Raw genomic sequence first — 20,257 nt, 5'->3', positions numbered from 1 at the left:
GGTGGCTATATTGGTCACTGATTTGTTTTTGCTTTGTTTTTGAATGTCAGAAATGTATATTTGTGAATGTTGAGATGTTATATTGGTTTCACTGGTAAAAATAAATAATTGAAATGGGTATATATTTGTTTTTTGTTAAGTTGCCTAATAATTATGCACAGTAATAGTCACCTGCACACACAGATATCCCCCTAAAATAGCTAAAACTAAAAACAAACTAAAAACTACTTCCAAAAATATTCAGCTTTGATTTAAATGAGTTTTTTGGGTTCATTGAGAACATGGTTGTTGTTCAATAATAAAATTAATCCTCAAAAATACAACTTGCCTAATAATTCTGCACTCCCTGTATATGACAACCCCGGACTTGCTTTACACCTGAAAAAGACCGCCTCTTGCGACCTAAAACAGAGCAACCATGTACACTGTTACACGTCCAATGGCAGAATTAGGTCCCGTAGAGAGATCGAGGAGGCCCACCCGTACTTCCCTGTCCCCTGGTACACAAATCCCAGTTAATGAGAAAACTCACGCCCTTTGAGCAGCTATGCTCAAGGAAGTCTGTTTCCAGACATCTGATCTCTCTAATATATAAAATCCTTTTGGTGCCAGAAGGAAACACACTGCCGACCTACACCAAAATGTGGCATAGGGAGCTGGGGGTTGAACTCGCGACTGAGGACTGGTGTAAGCTATTCCGAGCCATCAAAGCCGTTTCAGTCTCAGCACACACACAAGAGACTCAATATAAACATATGAATCGCTGGTATTTGACACCATCACGCTTGAAAACGATATATCCAGGTGCCTCTGACAGGTGTTGGAGGAGATGTGGGGAAATAGGTACCATGGTACACATATGGTGGAGTTGCCCCCTACTGGACAACTTCTGGTCCTCGGTTTGGGACGAGATGAATAGAATCATGGACTTGGATATTCCAAAAGGCCCATGTACTCTGCTCTTCCACCTGCCATTTCAAATATCTGATCCGGTCAAGAAAACACTCTTGCTCCTGATGATAACCGGAGCAAAACGTTTGATCCCACTACATTGGAAATCTCCTCAGGTTCCGACTCTTACAGAGTGGAGGAAAAAAAACTCAGAACTTGCTTATACTTGAAAGATTCCATTATGCCCGAGTTTCTAAACTAGACACATATGAGCTTCTCCTGCAATTGTGGGGAGGCCTTAGATGAATGATTTTATTCCATAAAACAAGCGGCTAGTTGTGAGCTGAATCTGGTGTTCCGATATTGGATCGCCCCTCCGCCTTGCACTCTAGCTAACCATGGAGGTCCCCCTACTCTTCCCTCTCTTACTCTCCTCTCCCTTCTCCTTCCCCCCCTTTTCTTTTTTTTCCCGGTACTGCACAGGTATCGGGTTACAAAATGCTAAACAAATAATATATAACTAATCGTTGTTGCTCTACAGCTTCACACTATACGCAGTCAGTATGAGATAATTCAATTGTGTGTTAGGAGTAGAGGCACCCATTGTATGGTTGTCAGTGCCTTTATTCTTGTTGATGAGACACTAATTGTCAGGAGACATGTTTAATGTTGGCGACAGCAAGTTGGTAAATTGGTCTCTTGTGACATAACATGAAAAAAGACAAAAAGTTGAGCTTTGTTGTTAAATACCATGAATGATGATCCATCAGGTTTGATCATTTTCTACCTCATCAACCATCATGGACAAACAATACTAAGTGGTTGGATATGTTTAGAAGAATGAGGTATACTCTACCAAAGATATTGCCTGTATCTACATTTATGAAACTTGATTGTATGTATTCATTCTTGCTATACTTCTGTAATATGTTTTACTCAATAAAGATCTTTTGAAAAAAAAAAATTGAATTATTTGGCCTCAACATCAAATGATATGGCTGGGGGAAATTCAATACAGCTCACCACCATCCAAATAACACCATACCTACAGTAAAGCATGGAGGTGGTAATATCCTGTTCTGGGGGTGGTTCTCTGCAGCAGGCACTGGAGCACTTGTCAGGATAGAAGGAATAATGGATGGGGTGAAATACCATCAAATTCTTGAGGAACATCTGCTGCCCTCTGTCAGGTAGTTGTCAATGGGAAGGTTTACCTTCCAACATGACAATGACCCAAAGCACACAGCAAAAATGACCACACAGTGGTTGAAGGAGAAAAGGTGAATGTCCTTGCATGGCCTAGTCAGAGCCCAGACTTAAACCCCATTGAATATCTGTGGCATGACTTGAAGACTGCAGTCCACAAATAGTCACCATCAAATGGAACTGAAGCAGTTCTGCAAAGAAGAATGGACAAATATTGCACAGTCTAGATGTGCAAAGTTGGTAGAGACATATCCCAACAGACTAAAGGCTGTAATTAAAGCAAAAGGTGGTTCAACAAAATACTGACACATTGGGGTGATCCTTTTTGCAACTCAGTGATTCTGTTTTTAAATGTCTTTATTTCTTCTATAAGATACGACAAGTCCACGGATTCATCCTTTACTTGTGGGATATTATCCTCCTGCTAACAGGAAGTGGCAAAGAGCACCACAGCAGAGCTGTCTATATAGCCCCTCCCTTGACTCCACCCCGCCCAGTCATTCTCTTTGCCTACTCTAAGTAATAGGAAGGGTAAAGTGAAAGAGGTGATAAAATGTTAGTTTTTATTTTCTTCAAGCAAAACTTTTTTTATTTTAAATGGTACCGGTGAGTGCTATTTCTTCCCAGGCAGCAGATGGATGAAGACTTCTGCCTGGAGACTGATGATCTTAGCAGTTGTTACTAAGATCCAGAGTAGTTCCCACAGAATGGCTGAGGAGTACTTAAGAAACTTCAGTGTGAGGAACGTTTTTCATGCTACAAGCATTGAGGTATTGTTATGAATTCCTCTAGAGTTTCAGAAGGATTATATAATTTGTGAATGTAGCTATTCATGTACTTCAGCTTACATAGATTGGTGAGTGAATCAGGACTCAAATAGCAGGATAATATGAATGAGGGTTTATGTTAACCGTACTGAGATGGTTTAATTCAGATCAGAAGTTTTACTAAATATAACTATATGATGTATTAGTCAGAACAGGAGAATGCTTCATCAAATAGACAAATAAGGTAAAAGTATCACAGCGTAAGTATTTACATGTATTGAGTATTGGATTGCAGGAGTTGTAGAATTCTATAAGAAATAAACATCAAGTTACACAGAGTTCAGTATTTGGAGCTTGTATTGGTGAGACACAGTCTATGTAGATGCTGACAGGTAGGTGGAGAACAAATACAAACAAGCTGAGTAGCCGTAACCAACGCTGCAGAGAAAGGTCAGTGTCAGATGTAACAGTTATGGAGGAAACGATAGTATTAATGGTAAAAGATCTTGAATGTATTAGTCTGGGATACAAAAGTATACTTGCGGTTTCCTGATAGCTTCTCAGTTTCGTGGTGGAGGTGTCAGCGGAAACGGTGCGGAAAGCACACGCTGATGAGCGGCTTGAATGCTGCTGAACAGCTGCATTTGTTTAAAGTCAGTGTTCTGAGTTAGAACTGTCTTTTCCTGGAAAGTGAAGGATTCGTTAGACAGAATTGTATTCCACAGGACTCAAGCAGAGAGTGCTGGAGTTTTAGTAGGAAAATAGCAATCCTCACGGCTTGTCAGATATAAGCAGCTGGGTAAAGGAACTAACTTCAATAAACATGCGAGTTGTGAATGTAATGAACACACCTTTATGGGAAGGTGTCACTAGGTGGAACCAGGTAGTTAAAGGTACAGAGGTGCCTTACAGGTATGTTCAGTCATTTTTTTCTGGAGAGACTGTGTTATTTCAGAATTGGCAGACAGTATCCCCATGAGGGAAAGGGTAAGCAGTAATCCTAATGCATAGAGAGGGGTATTACTGGACCTGTATATTGACCTATAAAAAAATGGTTTGACACTGATGATATGATGTTTGAGGGCAAACGTTTCTATGTTGGGAGTTAAAGATAACGTTTTTACTTTATTTCAAGAATGGAGGGTACACATGGTTTCACTAAATGGGTTTATGAACCCACATGGCTAGGTTTTAGACCGCTCTGGTGCAGTTATTGTAGGCTGTGAGACATGGAGTGAGATGGGCGGGCCTATTTTTGCGCCTCAGATGCACAGTTGTTTTTCCTAGACAAGCAGCAAGCTCCAACTCCGGTGGGCCTTTCAGGACAGTTTGGGCCTAATCGAAGGGTTAATCCGATTTTGCAGACCCCTGAGGGCAGGTAGGTGCCACAGCAGGGCTGTGGCGAGGTGCAGGGGGTGTTTTTATTTGAATTTAATGTTTTTAGCACAACATTTTTTTGGTCTTAAGGGTTAAGTATTCCTTTCCTTGTGGGGCAAACTTAGCTGACAAGTTGGGATGCATTTATCATAAAATTGTGATAATTTTATTGTTTTAAAGCAGTTTTGGAAAAATTGTATGCTTTTTTTCTCTTAAAGGCGCAGTACCGTTTTTTCAGATTGTTATTTTTTTCACAAAATAAAGTGTTTTCAAGTCTGTTTGTGGTCATTACTAGCCTGTTTTAACATGTCTGACATTGAGGAAAGCCAATGTACCATGTGTTTAGAAGCCATTGTGGAACCCCTACTTAAAATGTGTCCCTCATGTACTGAAAGGGCCTTACATTGAAAGAACATATTTTAGCTGATAAAAGTATGTCTCAGGATGATTCTCAGTCAGAAGAGAATCAGGTTATGCCATCTACTTCTCCCCAAGTGTCATAACCTTTAATGCCTGCCCAAGCGACGCCAAGTACTTCTAGTGCGTCTAATTCTTTCACCCTGCAAGATATGGCTGCAGTTATGTCTACTACCCTTACAGAAGTATTATCTGGTTTACAGGGTAAGCGCAGTAGGTCCGGTATTAGAGTAAATGCTGAGCCCTCTGATGCTTTATTGGCCATCTCCGATGTACCCTTACAGTGTTCTGATTTGGGGGTGGGGGAATTGCTGTCTGAGGGAGAACTTTCTGATTCAGGAAAGTTGTTCCCTCAAACAGACTCAGATATGACGGCCTTTAAGTTTAAGCTTAAACACCTCCGCTTGTTACTCAGGGGGGTTTTAGCGACTCTGGATGATTGTGACCCTATTGTCATCCCACCAGAGAAATTGTGTAAGATGGATAAATATCTAGAGGTTCCTACTTACACTAATGTTTTTCCAGTCCCTAGAAGAATTTCGGACATTGTTACTAAGGAATTGGATAGACCAGGCATTCCGTTCTCTCCCCCTCCTACTTTTAAGAAAATGTTTCCCATATCTGACACCATTCGGGATTCCTGGCAGACGGTCCCTAAGGTGGAGGGAGCTATTTCTACAACTATACCTATTGAGGACAGTTGTGCTTTCATAGATCCTATGGATAAAAAAAATAGAGGGTCTGTTAAAGAAATTGTTTATTCATCAGGGTTTTCTTCTACAACCTATAGTGTGCATTGTTCCTGTAACTACTGCAGCAGCTTTTTGGTTTGAGGCTTTAGAGGAGTCTCTTAAGGTTGAGACCCCATTAGATGATATTTTGGATAGAATTAAGGCTCTCAAGCAAGCTAATTCTTTTATAACAGATGCCGCTTTTCAAATGGCTAAATTAGCGGCAAAGAATGCAGGCTTTGCCATTTTAGTGCGTAGAGCGTTATGGTTTAAGTCCTGGTCTGCTGATGTGTCATCAAAATCGAAGCTATTAGCTATTCCTTTCAAGGGTAAGACCCTACTCGCGCCTGAACTGAAGGAGATAATTTCTGACATTACTGGAGGTAAAGGCCATGCCCTTCCTCAGGACAAGACGAATAAAATGAGGGCCAAACCAAATAATTTTCGTTCCTTTCGAAACTTTAAAGGTGGACCCTCTACTTCCTCCTCCGCCACAAAGCAGGTGGGGAATTTTGCTCAATCCAAGTCAGTCTGGAGACCTAACCAGACCTGGAATAAAGGTAAACAGGCCAAGAAGCCAGCTGCTGCTACCAAGGCAGCATGAAGGGGCAGCCCCCGATCCGGGACCGGATCTAGTAGGGGCAGACTTTCTCTCTTCGCTCAGGCTTGGGCAAGAGACGTTCAGGATTCCTGGGCATTAGAAATCGTGACCCAGGGGTATCGTCTAGAGATCAAAGATTCTCTCCCAGGGGGGAGATTTCATCTTTCACGTTTGTCTGTAAACCAGACGAAAAGAGAGGCGTTCTTACGCTGTGTAGAAGACCTATATACCATGGGTGTAATCTGCCCAGCTCCAAAAGTAGAACAGGGTTTTACTCCAATCTGTTCGTGGTTCCCAAAAAAGAGGGAACCTTCAGACCGATTTTAGATCTCAAAACTCTAAACAAATTTCTCAGAGTCCCATCCTTCAAGATGGAGACCATTCGGACAATTTTACCAATGATCCAGGAGGGAATATATGACCACCGTGGATTTGAAGGATGCGTATCTTCACATTCCTATCCACAAAGATCATCACCAGTTCCTCAGGTTTGCCTTCCTGGACAAACATTACCAGTTTGTGGCCCTTCCTTTCGGGTTGGCCACAGCTCCCAAAATTTTCACAAAGGTGCTAGTGTCCCTTCTGGCGGTTCTAAGGCCGCGGGGCATAGCAGTGGCGCCCTATCTGGATGATATTTTGATTCAGGCGTCAACTTACCATCTAGCCAAATCTCACACGGACACCGTGTTGGCTTTTCTAAGATCTCACGGGTGGAAGGTGAACATAAAAAAGAGTTCACTTGTTCCTCTGACAAGAGTTTCATTCCTAGGAACTCTGATAGACTCGGTAGACATGAAAATTTTTCTGACGGAGGTCAGAAAATCAAAGATCTTAACCACTTGCCGAGCACTTCATTCCATTCCTTGGCCGTCAGTGGCTCAGTGTATGGAGGTAATTGGACTAATGGTAGCAGCAATGGACATAGTTCCGTTTGCTCACTTACATCTCAGACCACTGCAACTGTGCATGCTCAGAGAGTGGAATGGGGATTATGCGGATTTATCTCCGCGGATAAATCTGGATCTAGATACCAGAGACTCTCTTCTTTGGTGGTTGTCAAAGGATCATCTGTCCCAGGGAATGTGCTTCCGCAGGCCAGCATGGGTCATAGTGACGACGGACGCCAGCCTCTTGGGCTGGGGTTCAGTCTGGAATTCCCTGAAGGCTCAGGGTGTGTGGACTCAGGAGGAGGCCCTACTTCCAATAAATATTCTAGAACTGAGAGCGATATTCAACGCACTTCAGGCGTGGCCTCAGCTGGCTTCGGCCAAATTCATAAGATTTCTCTGACAATATCACGACTGTAGCATATATCAATCATTAAGGGGGAACAAAGAGTTCTCTAGCGATGATAGAGGTTTCCAAAATAATTTGATGGGCAGAGACTCATTATTGCCATCTATCAGCAATCTATATCCCAGGAGTGGAGAACTGGGAAGCGGATTTTCTAAGTCGTCAGATGCATGGCCACACAGGACTTGGTATGCAGACCTGGTGGAAATGTCATCTCTGCCACCGTGGAAACTGCCACTGAGACAGGACCTTCTCATTCAGGGTCCGTTCCAACATCCAAATCTAGTTTCTCTGCGGCTGACTGCCTGGAGATTGAACGCTTGATTTTATCTAAGCGAGGATTCTCTGAGTCGGTCATTGATACCTTGATTCAGGCTCGAAAGCCTGTCACTAGGAAAATATATCATAAGATATGGCGTAAATATCTTTATTGGTGCGAATCCAAAGGCTACTCATGGAGTAAGATCAGGATTCCTAGGATTTTGTCCTTTCTCCAAGAAGGATTGGAGAAGGGGTTATCAGCTATTTCCTTAAAGGGACAGATTTCTGCTTTGTCAATCTTAGTACACAAGCATCTGGCAGATGTCCCAGACGTTCAGTCGTTTTGTCAGGCTTTGGTTAGAATTAAGCCTGTGTTTAAACCTGTTGCTCCGCCATGGAGTTTGGATTTAGTTTTAAATGTTCTTCAAGGGGTTCCGTTTGAGCCCATGCATTCCATAGATATTAAACTTCTATCTTGGAAAGTTCTGTTTTTAGTAGCTATCTCTTCTGCTCGAAGAGTCTCTGAGCTATCTGCGTTACAATGCGACTCGCCTTATCTTATATTCCATTCTGAAAAGGTGGTTTTGCGTACTAAACCTGGATTCCTTCCTAAGGTTTCTTCAAATAAGAATATTAATCAGGAAATTGTTGTTCCTTCTCTATGTCCTAACCCTTCTTCTAAGAAGGAGCGTCTGTTACATAACTTGGATGTGGTTCGTGCCTTGAAGTTTTACTTGCAAGCGACCAAGGATTTCCGTCAAACACCTTCTCTGTTTGTTGTCTATTCTGGAAAACGTAGAGGTCAAAAAGCTACGGCTACCTCTCTTTCTTTCTGGCTGAAAAGCATCATCCGTTTGGCATACGAGATTGCTGGACAGCAGCCTCCTGAAAAAATTTCAGCTCATTCCACTAGAGTGGTGGCTTCCACATGGGCTTTTAAAAATGATGAACAGATTTGTAAGGCTGTGACTTGGTCTTCCCTTCATACCTTTTCCAAATTTTACAAATTTGATACTTTTGCTTCTTTGGAGGCTATTTTTGGGAGAAAGGTTTTTCAAGCAGTGGTGCCTTCTGTTTAGGTATCTGTCTTGTCCCTCCCGTTCATCTGTGTCCTGTAGCTTTGGTATTGTATCCCACAAGTAAAGGATGAATCCGTGGACTCGTCGTATCTTATAGAAGAAAAGGAAATTATGCTTACCTGATAAATTGATTTCTTCTATGATACGACGAGTCCACGGCCTGCCCTGTCAATTTAAGACAGATTATATTTTTTGGTTTAAAACTTCAGTCACCTCTGCACCTTTTAGTTTCTCCTTTTTCTTCCTAAACCTTTGGTCGAAAGACTGGGGGGTGGAGTCAAGGGAGGAGCTATATAGACAGCCCTGCTGTGGTGCTCTTTGCCACTTCCTGTTAGCAGGAGGATAATATCCCACAAGTAAAGGATGAATCCGTGGACTCGTCGTATCATAGAAGAAATAAATTTATCAGGTAAGCATAAATTTCCTTTTTTTCCTGATATGTTGGTTATATATTTCACTTGGATGTTATAAGTTGTACTGAGTAATTACAACTGGATAAACAAAAACTGTGTCTGTCTTTATTTCAGGCTGCAAAGCACGAAAATGTGATTATTTTCAAGGGTGGGTGATTCTTTTCAATACCCACTATAATTAAACATTTACCTATTCATAAAAAAGCAACAATTCTGCATGTTGTTTATTTTTTCAGAAGTATAATCTCTATATATTACGTTGGATACCTGCACTGTTCTTGATTACAATTATTACTAAGTTCTGTATTCAGATATCAGATTACTGACCCAGTCTGTTCATGATTATGAGTACAGCTATGCTTTGTTGCAAATGACCATGTCCCTGACCTGGACTGCTCCTGTTTTTGTCTGTAGTCAATGCCTGCCTTTGATCCTAATTCATTGCTCTTGTTTCTTGGCCTTGTGTTGGTCATCAGCCAAGTTCCAGCAATTCCCAATATTCATAAGGCTAAACCTATGGGTGAAGGTGACTGTTCAAATAAAGCAACCGTCAGCACACCCTTTCCTAATGCTGAACCAAGGTTCAAGCCAAAACTCCAGTACAGTAAACAATAGAGCGTCATCTTAACAGATCTTATTAACGAGACACTAAAGTAGATGAAATTTTAAGAAGCTCTTGCTTTATTAGCACCTCAACCTACTGTTGGTGAGCAAAAGCAGGAAAGATAGCAGCGGTGGGAAAAGGGGAAGACTCTGTGTTCTGAATACAGTCCAAAGCCATCCCGAAACCAAATGTTAATAAAGGTCTCTGAAGCAAGAATATCTCAGTGTGGAGGTCCGATTACATAAAAGTTATCACTGGAAGCAGCTATGACTGGAAATGAACCTGTGGAGTTCAAATAAAGATGTAAGGCATGCAATAAAACAACCACCAAAACATTGCAGAAGTTTTATGGGAAAACTGTAAATGAATTAGCCAAATCAATTGTACTGAAATTCACATAAGTAAATATGAAAGTACCCAACTATGATAACGCTAAGTTGGTTAGCAAACAATGAAAATATCCAACAAAAAATAATATTAAAAACACAGTAAAGGGATTGTAAATCTAGAGCAGACAAATAACAATGAATGTTTGTAAAAGCTATTATTGATTCAGTGGAATACGCACAAATGCTGCATATGTCCCATACACCAGCATTCAAATACCACATCTCCTAATAAAATCAGCAGTGATTTGTATTGCATAATTTACTGATACAATACATGCAATTATTAGCAATAATGCAAAAATGGTTCTACTTAAAATTGTAATGCCCTCATACACATTTCATTTTCGACTATTATGTTCACTGGAAGGGTGCAGAATTTAATTTTGGAATTTTCAAATGGACAGATTTTAATATGAAATGTTTAGTTATGTGTAGAAAGACAACTTTGAATCAAACTTTAATTATTTAACGCCCCCCCTCCCCTTTTCCTTTACTTTAGCATTGAAAAATGTGGATTTTTTTTTATTTATTTTTTTAATTTTCTTAATTGAGGTTCTGAAGAAGGCATACATGAGATATGAAAAACAAAACACAATGATAATGCAACTTGAGGATCATACAGTACAAGTCCATATAACAGCATAGTACATTCCTAATAAGAAGATTCAGAAGCATAATATACAAGTATATTGCCCTTTACTCTGTGTGCTCCCTAGATGACAAGAGAGGCCACTCTTGGACCCCAGTTATAAACTCATAACCATAGGTAAGGGGCTATTTCTAGTGAAGAGATCACTTTTGGATCTCCAAATGAGAACCTCTTTTTTTCCTTGTTTTTATCAATCTGATAATCTTATGTAAGCTGTAAAGTTAAAACCTTATAATCAGACTGTATAGGGTATGGTTAAGCTTAGAATGAAAACGTAAAGTTAATAGAGTAAGTGTTAGATATATATACATATGTCTGATTATCCCCTATTAAAATGCAAAGGATAACAATGCCAAAAGGGACTCCTTCTATAAAGAGCCGTAGCCCATCCAAGAACATCTTATTAATACAAGGGCGGTATTTAGAGGATTTGAGAGGGTGATATAGGACTAGGAGTTTGTAGATTATAGGAAGGTCCAAATATTGGGGGTGGGAGAAAATGCAACATGTAAATATAAAATACAAAATTAGATCAGTTAGCAACCTATGTAGCAGATTAGTATCGTCAGTTAAGTGTCAGACCTATAGCCCCTGATAGATTCTTGTGCCAGTTGTTCCAAAGCTGTAGATTAGTGTGAGCACAATCTTTATTAAGAGAACATTATACTCTATTATAGACTAAGAAAAAAGTGGCCCATATATAACATTAAAGCGACTGTATAAAGAGAGGATCTTCGGGTTGTGCCCATTATTAGGTTGCACCGCCCCGGCCGCAGGCGGCACCCATTTGAGACTAAGAGAAGAAAAAAGACCCAAAGATCTTCGTCTAGGATACCATCAGAGTAAAATAAGAAGACTAGCATTAGTATGAGCTAAAACTGTGGTCATACAGATACTTATCTTATTGGTACAATATAATTCCAATGTGAGCATTCAGGGTAAAACATAACATTTATAAAAGTTTATAACTACGTATTCCTACCCATTTCCATATAGTGAGACACATACAAAAGTTTGGACTGCTTCTTGATGGAAGACCTAATTGTTTAAACACTTTATAAAAGAGGCACTCTCAAATAGAGATATCATAATGGTGGGAAAACAAGTAAATCTGTTTTGTAGAGGTCTCTAATAGTTAAGTAGTATTAGGAAGCAGTTTATATAACAGATAGGTCTACCGGCATGGTTTCTAATATATACTAGTATAGGGCAGGGGAGAAGAAGGTCATAATAAAATAGCAAATATAATTAGTAAATTTTCCCACGTCTAATAAATTATAGGAAGTGGAATCTTCTAAGCTAATATCTGTTGCTAAGTTCAATAACAGAGTATACAGGTAAGTATAAACATGCCATAGTTTAAACATAAACTACTAAGGTACTAATAGCTAGTTATCCAAATATTCCTGTTTGCAGTTATGATACCAACACAGGCACAATTGCCAACCCTAGGCCATATTTGGAATCTGTATTAGACCGTTATAGAAAGGGTAAATTGTGCCCAGTAAATGTGTTCACATATTTTATGGCTACAAGAGTGTTTCATAGGCAGGAGTCATTTTTGGGAATATAAGGCAGGGATCGATTGGTGTCTATATCCTACCCATTGCGGTCAGATGTTGACAGCAGAGAACTTATCAACCCTCTCCTCTTGCATCAGGCTCAGTGGCCATCATTAAATTATAGGTATAGTTTATAAAGTACATAGATAGGAGGGGTGACTTGCAATGCAGTGAGATGAAGTATGTGGCTACTAACCGAGAGTTTAATATGTAGCATATAATGTTAAGAGATCATTCGGTTGATTTACATCCCATGTCCACTACAAGCATGCTAAAAGAATAAAAATAACTTTTCAACCTACTCCTATTTTCTTGGTCTGGGTGAAAGCCGCATCGCAAACAGGGCCCATCAGCTGTTGTTGGGGACATAACACAGAGCGCTGCTGTTTCAGCGCAATCAATATGGGTGCTAAATTCGGTAAGAACCTCTTCACCCTCCACCTGCGGTTCTGCGTTCCAGTTGAGTTAGAAAGTTGCGGCTCTGGAGGAATCAGCAGATGTAAAGCGTTAACATAGTGTGGTGCCGAAAGAGGCTGAGGCCGCTCATGCTTTGCAGGAACACTCCTTCTGTCCTGGGCATCCGAAACCGGACTGTGTGCTGAAGCATCACGCCGCATCAGGGTTGTCCTCTGAATAGGAGTCTCTGCACTAACCGCCGGTGAGACTAGGGCAGCAAGATCGTCATCCAAGCGTTTCGTAGAGGTAAGTATTGCAGGAGATCCTCTAGGCCCTGTAGTGTTGTCCACCTCTGGAGTACCCTCCGTAACTGGGAGAAATGTGAGGCCCGCTTGTATAGTCATCTGTGTAGATGTCCGTCGTCCCTCAGGCACAATCACCACGCCGCTATCATTTGAAATACACTGCAATACAACCAGCAGGGTACTTGAGGGTAAATCCACGGAAGGGGTAACAGGTATTTTGCGGAGTGGTTCTAAATAAACCTCCCGGTAATGAAGGAGCAGATGGCTTATTTCTTTTAGTAAGCAAACAGGCTCCATATCCACTAAATCTGTTTCAGGGGACAATCAACTTGAAATCTTGTTATTTGACACGCCGTGCCACTTAAAGACAAGGCTCTAGTGTGCCTCGCCGGGGGGTGTAAAAAAAAGGCCTCAACCTTCCAAGCTGCTCCGGGCGCTCAAAACTGCAGATATCTAGTCAATGTTAGGCTCGTCAGATGCAGGTTCTCAAGCTGTTTGAAGATCTGTATGGTTAGCTATCATTTGAGCTGTTTAGAAGGTTACTACAAGTAGAGACAGATAGGATGCAGGAGCAGTGTGGAAAAAAGCAGCCTATCATGGCCGCCACCCGGAAGTTCCCTCCGAAAAATGTGGATTTTCTAATTCTTACACTAGCACAGTGAGCGTGGATATCCTTGTCTGCAGATTCAAGCCTGGATTGGCCCTTTCAAATAAGGCAGGTCGAGCTTAGGTATTGAAAACCTGGCAGCACAAAATATTCTTAAAATAAGAAAATAGAGAGACGCACTCAGCTGAGACAAAACCAAAGCTAGAATAACTTCCATGCCTGATCATTTTCAGTGTCACTCAGGGTGCATACTCTTTTAGCACACTATGCCTTTTCACAGAGAAAAGGGAAAAAGGGGTAACCAGACTTGGACTCCTTGCTCAGTATGCTTAGTGGTTACACCTCGCTGACAAGGCTGGAATGATAGTCTGGGGTTGCCGTGTTCCTTGTTCAGTGAGAAATTGCCTGGTATTTCGGCACTGGACTGACTGTTATAGGCGGAATTAGATTGATATACTACAGGAAAGTTCTACTCTGTAAAAAGCATTACCTGACTAAAAAGAAGCTGCACCCAGGTGGTAAATCGCCATAGAACCGGCTAACAATGTTATTGAGCCAGTTGTTTGTTCCTGTGAGTACTCTTCTCTCTGCGTGTATTAAGAAATATATTAACTTGTTTTAAATATGTTTAGACTTGGCTAATATTTTATTCTACAGCAATACAACACAAATGTATTGTAGTTATAAGTTGCTTACTATCCCTTTAAGTTATCATTTTAACTCAAGAATGTCCAGTTATTTTCACTGCTGAGGAGTGAGAAAGCATTGGCATTAACTAATTTTTTATTGTTATTATTTTATTAATTAAATGTCAAAATGGTTCCATTTTTTAATGCAGTATTGTAGTATATACTATATATTTGAAAAATGTAATATTGCTAGAAATGAAAAAAAGATATACCTGTACCCATGGGATTGAATAACTTACTGCATGCATCATGAAATTTTTTTTTAATGACATGGCTTGACAGATACAGAATTCATGACTTATAGAGTTTTATTTAATGTGCCTACATATTTAAATAAATGTGAGAACTACTGTTTTATTTTATTACATTTCCGATGCTGATTAGTATGAAATGAGGCATAAAAGGACCCATAAGCCTCATAAATAACTGTTCTTTCTAATTAATGTTGCTATAACACCAAAACCCAACCTGGGGGGAAAGTGCCTATTGAGAACATCTCTGCCACTTAGGGGCCAATTATTTGACATTTGCCAGAGCAGACATGAAAAATCACATTCACACTGGCAGGAGTTGCTCTCTAGAAAGGTGAAAAAAGCAAAGTAGTAGCTGCAGCAAGCAGAGGAAAAAAAAGTTTATTTTAAAAATATAAATGCTTTATCCTCTAGAAGGGGCTGCCCCTGCAAGTTGTGAGATGCCTTCAATTGAAAGTAATGGAGTTCAATGGAAAGGGAAAATTTGCAGTGGGCTTACTTAAAGGGACATTAACCAAGTATAGTATTGAGGTTATTCCACACCTACTCTAGTGATGGCTTCTGCCATATTGAAATTTGACTTTCACTGCATTACAGTGCTAACATGTATTTGCATATCTGCAGCAATTCAACTTCAGATGCCTGCAGTGAAACCTATGTTCCAAATAGTGATGTGCAGTTCGGTTCTTTTAGGTGAACCGGTTCATTTCGGACGGTTCGATTAACTGAACCGGTTCATGAACCGATTCACCAGTTCACCTACTGAACATCAGGTAGAGGCTCTACCTCATGTTCAGTAGGTGAACTGTAGAGCCGCAGATTCGTTTCCTGCAGTGCTAAGTGCTGTATGTAAATGACTCAGTGTACTGTAACTCTAATGAATCATTTAGATAACAGTACACTGATTCAAATAACAGGTCACACTTGCAGCGGTTCTCAACAGACCACTGCAATTACATTAACCCATTCAGCATCCCATGTTTGTGTGTATATATATATATATATATATATATATATATATATATAATTTGTAGCTGTTGCTAAGTAAAAGTTAACTTAGATATAGAGGAAGAACAACAAATTATATATATATATATATATATATATATATATATATATATATATATACACAAACATGGGATGCTGAATGGGTTAATGTAAATGCAGGGGTCTGTTGAGAACCGCTGTGAGTGTGACCTGATATTTGAATCAGTGTACTGTTAGCTAACTCGTATGCAATGAATCAGTCTGTTAACAGTACACTGAGTCGTTTGCTAACAGTTCACTTCTTTTGAATCAGTGAACTGTTAACAGACTGATTCATTGCAGACGAGTTAGCTAACAGTACACTGATTCAACAACACTGGTAATATGATCCTAGAGTGAGATTCTGCTGTGTGATTCATTACAGGAGGAGTTAGCAGAGCAGAACTCACTGTAGGATCGTATTACCAGAGTGCTGCTGATGACTCAGGAACTGAACTGTTTCAAACGAATCAGTTCAGTCTGATGTACTGATTCATTCAGTTCAGTGAAAAGATCCGGTTCAAATGAACGATTCGTTCATGAACCGGACATCACTAGTTCCAAAATAGTAACAACCATAATTAGAGGGAGGTCCATGAAATTTATTTTGCATTTAACGCTCCTTTACAAATTGAATACTTAATCCAATATAAATCAGATTGCTCTGTTTTCAGTGTATATAATCTTACAATAATTTTACAATAAGGAAAACAATATACTCTGCATTGTTTGTGAATTATAAGTACAGATATCCCAACATTTGCTACATGAGCAGTGGTTTTATTATGATTTATACTGTGTGCATTAAATGATTGTTTTTTCTGCGTATAAAATGTGATTTTTTCAGAACAATTTTGTTATGAATGTATATTTAATTTATGAACACTGGTTTTATGGTGTATTTTTATTTCAATAAATCGTTTGTTTTATTAGATTTTTTAATTATAATTTTTGTGGCTTTATTCGACATCCCAACCTGCAAAAACTCATTTCAGGGAGGTGGCTTCACTCGCTACTGCCCCCCCGTCACTAAAAAAAAAGTAGCTTTATTGCACAACCGCATACAACAAACCTATTTTCCAGTGATCATACGCTTGTTGAATGCTTTAATATTTTACAATACGAAGTTTAATTACGTGCAGTAAATAAGGTAGTATTTGGGTTTTATTTTATTAAAATCAGTGGCTTATTGGTTACTGATGCATGTTTTGCGGGTTCTATAACGTCCCAGCAACTAAAGGCATTTCAGATTTGGGCCACATTGGATCATGGTACTTGGAGTTTCAGGGAGATTGCATTCCATTTGCTGGCATCAGGGAGCCTCCCTGAACTTCAGGCAGAGTAGGGATGTCAGCTATTCTAATGTACCCATCTGTTTGAAGGTAAAAAATGCATTTAGAAAATTCTTCCAAGGGCATTATAATACTGACAAGATTTCGTACTGCATATAGCAAAACAGGGAGCATGACCTAGCTAAACTCCAAATTCTCACACCAATCCTACTACTACAAATATATATCCTTCAAACAAATCTGCAATGCTAGACGTATCTATTACAGAAGCGCATTTGTTTTTTTCTTCACATTTATCTTTCCCTTTTAATTCATCTTTTCAAATAATAATATTCCCATTAGTAAAACTAAAGCAGCCTAGTGTCCCTTCGGCTTTTAGGCCTGTTTCTTATGTGACCCGTCTCCATGGCAACTCCGTCCTTTCCCAATCCCAAAACGGAAACAGCCTGCAAAATACGACGACCTCATTCCCACAATGCACCGCGTCTGGTTGTTCTTCCTTGCTGTATGGTTAGGTTGGCTGGGCCCGGTACTGTTTGTTTTGTGGTTCGGTTCTCGTCGGTTTTCCGAGGTAAGTAGTGGGTATGGCTGACCTTATAATTGGCAGACTGGTAGCTCGAGTTTTAGCCGTATCCAGTGCCACTACGTTCCGTGTTGGGTATAGGAAATAGGCACCGGTGACCTCCTCGCATGCTCGGTTACCCGGTTACTGTTCGTTGTCTAAGTACAGTTAGAAAAGAAAAAGTGTGTTCTATACAATACTTGCAAATCCACACAGCTAAGCACCCTTAGTAAAATAATATTATTTCTGTCTCTTAATATTTTATTTTTCTAAATTTCATCAAGCTATTACATGTTTTGTTTTCATTATTGTGTTCTGTAGCCGTTTCTTGAGTACTGAATAGTAGTTGTTTTGTGTTTGTAATACATTCGTAGGTATCCGATGAAAATAAAATATGTCCAGAACAATAGAATTATGTAAAACTATCATATTCTTATTGTTAAAGTTGTTATAGATAAGTGCAGACGTCTAAATTTGTTTATATTTTATATACATATATTTTTAAACACACATGCATTAATATTTGTTGATATGTAAAGTATTATATATATATATATATATATATATATATATGTGTGTGTGTCTTATGTTATAACTAATGGATAGCTGTTTAGCTGTTTAGCTGTTTAGCTGTCACTAAACCAATGTACCTTCTCGAAAATGCTAGATTATTTAAATATAAAGTGTATGCAGGGTTTGATTGTAGTTTCATAAGAGCCTCCTAATTAATGAGCCAACATGTTCTACAGCCACTTGTGAATCTTGGCACCTCAGGTGACAAAGGCAGTAGCTCCCAATATGTGTAGAAGATTTTGGATAGATAAGAATGTGATGCCTCAGTTATAAACTATGCGGTTAAAATTGTGTGTGTATATTCACACACACACACACACACTGAAAAGTGGACATTGCATGCACTAATCTTTTTTTTTTTTTTTTAAATAGTTCTATCCAAAAAAAAAGTTATGTAAAATCTATTTATATTGTTATTAGCAGGTAATGCATGTTGCTTAAAGGGCCATAATAGTTGAAAAATTACATGCTCTGCAGTAGAAGTAGAGTTCAGGACCTGCAGAGCACTGTTGGTCTCTTGTGGAATCTGCCGATGATCCATTTAGCAGTGCTAGTCATACAACTCAGATGTGTAACTAGCGCTGCTGATTGGATCAGCAATGATTTACGCTCTGCTCTGTATGTCCCAAGCAGTACTTCTACTACTCTGTGCCTAACCCTTTTGAGGGGGGTAAACACACAGTAGTGCAGGGTTGATATTAGAGCATGTATTTTTTTTTTTACTGCTATGTGCCCTTTAAATGGTAGTTTATATTCTTATTGCTTCGTTGGGACAACTCATATTGCTTTATTGTTAGACAGGGACAGGCCTTCACATACCTGACGAGAACAAAAAAAGATTTATTTTTTGACAATGTAAAAAAATTAGTCAACCAGGAAGGAGCCATAGATGTAGCACATCTAGCCTTTAGCAACTATTTGACACTGTCCCCCACAACAAACTTATTCTCAAAATCTGTGTAGAGGTAGAGCAGGAGGCGGCGCCACAATAGTGCACAATCAGTGTTACTTTGTCTCAACACACGCAATACAAGTTATACTTACAAAGTATACAGCACTTGAGAAGTGCCACAAATGCCTGCTGGATCTTTATTAGCTATCCAGAAAGCTATCCTCTCGATAGTAATAAAAGATGTCCCAGAAGGAGCTGTACTCACATCCGAGTTCCATAGGATGCAGTCAGGAAACTCTTAGATGTGCTGCAGATAGATGGTTAACAGCAGATAGAAGCTAAACACAGCTATGATGGATTCCAGGTAATAGTTAAAAGTCGTGAAACAAATGTCTAAAAACAATGTAGACATTTAATAAAAATTTGCAAATATCACACAACGCGTTTCCCGGTCGTAATGACCGCTTCATTGGGTGTATAAAAACACAGAATAATTTACGACTTAAAAACTCTATTCAGCGTCTATAGCTGTCTAGGGCGCATGCGTGCATGTTTGCCTAAAGCCAATAGGCTGTCTAGCAGTGACCAGCTTCTATATGATAGGATGTTAGGAACTTCGTTAGGACTGTTCGTTCAAGCTACACAAGAAGTACTTTGTTTGGCATACGTCTTCTATCGGACTTGTCAGGGACACTGTTACTCACTTATATAATTAACACTTTATTCATGTCATATATATATATTTTATATGTCAATGTTATATATTTTTGACATTAGTGCTGATTGTATTTTAATAGCACGTATTCATATCTTTGAGACATACCACTGTATATATTTATATATAGATTTTTGCACACTTATCATTGGTGATTGACACCATTCCACATTTCTATAATATATCATATTTAGTTGATAGATTTGCATTTGCAACAGGCGCATCTAACTTTTTTTTATTTTATTATTCTCAAAATGCATTGCCTTTGAGTAGATACTAATATTAAGTGAGTACAATGCTGGCTTAAGGATAAAAAGCAGAGGGTTTCAGTTAATGGAGTATATTAAAATGAAGGGTCAGTTCTTGGGTCTGTTTTGTTTAACATGTTAATCAATTATATTGTTAGTGGGCTCCTGGGGAAGACATGCTTGTTTGCTGATGATACAAACATTTGTAACAGAGTTGATGTGGGTCAAATGAACAGTGGGTCAAATGAACAGTGATATTAAAAAAACAAAAACAAACTGGAGGACTGGGCAAATGAATGGTATCTAAAATTTAATATTACCAAGAGCTATTATGCATATATAATCCAAAGGCCAATTACAGTCTCAATGGTACATTACTAACTAAAGAGAAACAGGGATTGGGAATTATTACAGATGATTTAAAATTTGGTAGACAGTGCAGCTGGTAAGGTCAGTTAAAT

The 20,257-nt window shown here is 39.3% G+C and overlaps 1 protein-coding gene across 2 annotated transcripts in view; it reads left to right on the top strand.

Annotated features, from left to right (window-relative positions):
• The first annotated feature begins 17,298 nt into the window (after positions 1 to 17,298).
• AKAP17A (A-kinase anchoring protein 17A) overlaps positions 17,299 to 20,257 on the top strand; it is a 42,164-nt gene continuing 39,205 nt past the window's right edge. For both annotated transcript variants that reach the window (XM_053706432.1, XM_053706431.1), the window contains exon 1: positions 17,299 to 17,377. The gene's annotated coding sequence lies outside the window, so the exon portion shown is untranslated. The remainder of the gene's footprint in view (positions 17,378 to 20,257) is intronic.

Source organism: Bombina bombina, chromosome 3 (genome assembly GCF_027579735.1).
Source record: "Bombina bombina isolate aBomBom1 chromosome 3, aBomBom1.pri, whole genome shotgun sequence".
In the NCBI taxonomy this organism is placed as follows: Eukaryota; Metazoa; Chordata; class Amphibia; order Anura; family Bombinatoridae; genus Bombina; species Bombina bombina.
This window is presented reverse-complemented; position numbering and strand designations above follow the sequence as displayed.